Source organism: Lupinus angustifolius, chromosome LG03 (genome assembly GCF_001865875.1).
Source record: "Lupinus angustifolius cultivar Tanjil chromosome LG03, LupAngTanjil_v1.0, whole genome shotgun sequence".
In the NCBI taxonomy this organism is placed as follows: domain Eukaryota; kingdom Viridiplantae; phylum Streptophyta; class Magnoliopsida; order Fabales; family Fabaceae; genus Lupinus; species Lupinus angustifolius.
In genome coordinates, this window is record NC_032011.1 from 17,157,016 (window position 1) to 17,160,036 (window position 3,021).

Consider the following 3,021-nt stretch of genomic DNA (forward strand, 5'->3'; position numbering starts at 1 on the left):
GAGTCTGTCTTTCAGATATTCTCTCAAGAAATCTCTGCTCATGAGCTTCTAAGGAGCCTTGCAGCTCATCAATTGTTAGAAGTTCCATATCTTTAGATTCCTCAATAGCTACTACTACATGATCAAATTTAGCAGCTAATGTTCTAAGTATTTTCTCAACAATACCTTGCTCAATTAATTGCTCTCCACAGCTTCTCATTAGATTAGTTAGTGCCCTGATTCTTGTGAAATATTCTGAGATAGTTTCTTGTTCCTCCATCTGCAGTAGTTCATACTGTCTCCTCATCATCTGCAGCCTAACTTTCTTCACCTTCAATCCCCCTGAGTAACATTTGTCAAGTGTTTCCCAAGCTTCCTTGGCAGAGCTTGCAGCAGAAATCTTTTCGAAATTAGCTCTGTCCACACATTGGTGTATAAGGAAGATTGCCTTGCAATCTCTTTTCATGGCCTCCTTGTGCTCCAACCTCTATGCTTCTGTGGGGTTTTCACCAAGCTCATGAACCCCAACCTGGACCACATCCAAGCATTCTTGAAACCCGAAGATGGCCTTCATCTGGATACTCCAATGATCAAAATTCTTGCTGTCCAGAATAGGTAAATTCATTGTAAATCCTCCTGATGTTGTCATCCTCCTCCTTCTGTTTCAATGGCTATGCTTCACTGCACCAGCGTGTCTTGATGGCTCTTCCACAAGCTTCTTGGATCGTGTGGCTCTTGATACCACTGTTGGAAACAGATTGCTTAAGAAAGAAAGAAAAGAAATGCAGAGAAAGAAGAGTTGCTAAATTTAGAAAGTGTAGATTGGTTAACAACTACCAATCCAACAACCAATTTCTATTTATAGAAACTTCAATGTTTACAAGCCCAAAACTAACTAGGCCCAAGGCTTACTCATATCAAACTACAAGCTAATGAATTACAATTCTATTTCATTCTAACACAAATATCCTTCACATGCAACTTTGTATTAGGGATGTTAACAAAATCAACCATATGACAAAGCTTACCATACCAACCCAAGTATCATACCAAAAATAGTTGTCACCACTATCCAAGTTAAGACAAAAACCTTCCCTGAGTTCAAAAGTAGCTTTCAAGATTTTCTCCCAAACAATAGAGGCATATGGGATATACTGAGCAAACAGAATGGATTCTCTCCTAGATACTTATTCTTGAAAACCTTACATCACATTTTCAAGATTCTCTCCTAGACTTTTCAAGACACATTCTACCAGCTTTATTTAGAAGATTAGACTTCCAGGATGACATGTGCCTCTAGATGTTCTCTAACAATGGGTTAAAAACAACTCTTTTAATCATCCCATGGTTATGTGGGATTCCCAAATAATTCCCAAGGTAACTAAAAACTCGCATAGAATAGATAGTCATGAGTTTAGTTTTCCTTTTGTTAGTCACATTCTTTCAACACATAAAGCTAGAGTTATCCATGCTAACCTTCAATCCTGATGCTTGGCAAAAGTCATTAAGAGTTTATGAAACCATACAGACATGTGAATTAGAAGCTTTACAGAAGAGTAACATGTCATCCACAAATAACAAAGAGCTAGCTAAATAGGTTGCCACTCACCACAATCCATTTTTTGCTGAATTAACAAAGACAACTTTTTCATACACAATAGAAACAAATGAAGTGACATTGTATCACCTTGTCATACACCTCTAGTTGGTTGAAATCTTTCTATCCAAATTGGTTTTGCATCACCATTTGGATCAGAGCATATGGCAAATAAAAGTTCTCTGCCTCAATAGATGAGCGGATTATTCTAGGATGAGAACTACGAGCATTACGTACTGCATAGTTGCGAAGTGGTTTTTCATCTCGTTCAGTCATTGTTTGTACACACGCAAATCTTTCTCTTGCTCTTTCTCTTTGTTGTCTTTTTCTTCAATGAAAAGTCATTTCTGACTCTAAGTAGTAATTTGAACTTTGCATAAACCAAATGGGTAACATATAGGGGTACCAAGAAGAAGGAAATCACGTAATACACTAGAGTAAAGGAATGAATTAATTAAGAATTTAACAAATTTTGACACAGTCCCCAACAACGGCGCCAAAAACTTGATAGGGCAAATTGCAATGCACGATTATGTCGTCAAGTAATAAAATATTGATCCCATGAGGACTAGAAAATTCCTTTAATTATAACAATTAATTTATCATTAACTCAAATAAGAATTAAAATTAAATTTAGAACAATTAAACAATTGACAAGAATAATTATGAAAATATTAAAAAGGATTGAAATCTAATTTAGGAAGAGTTCCCAAGATAAGGGTTACCGCTTTTACGCTCACAAATCCTTGTTTTGCTCCTTTTCATGAACTTTAAGTTGTGAGGGTGAATTTCTCTTTGATATGTGTCATCCTTTCTCGAGCTCTGACATGTGTACTCAATTGAAGTCGCACTTACTCTCGTGGTACAGTTATCAATCAAATCTTTTACTTGGATCAATCCAATCGCTTCGTAGCAACCCAATTGAGTACACATGATCCAGGCTCCAATGTGACTTCTTTTGGCCCTTCAATTGGTCTTCGCATAACCTCAACTCAAACAAAGAGAAATAAAAGCTAAAAACAATCCTAAAGTCCTAATTATATCCTAAAATGCAAGTTAAATGTAATGCAAATGTAGCGTAATTTCACACTCATCACTCATTGAAGCTATTTCTTGGGATCTCTAGTCAGTTAGGTTGAGTTACCATTATGAGTGATATTCGTTCTAAGGGCAATAGTGTCATACTCTTAGAAGTATTATGGACTTTCTCTCTAGCTAGCTTTTTCGTCAAAGGATCCACTAAGTTATTCTCAAAGCGTACATCATTTACTCTAACAGCTCCTGTAGAGAGTAACTCTCTAATGGTATTGTGCTTACAATGTATTTGTCGTTTCTAACCGTTATAAAACTAGTTCTCAATTTTTGTAATGCTCGCGGTACTATCACATTGGATTTAGATTCTATTGATTTATCATTCATCACCTGATACTTGAGGTAGTAGCTAA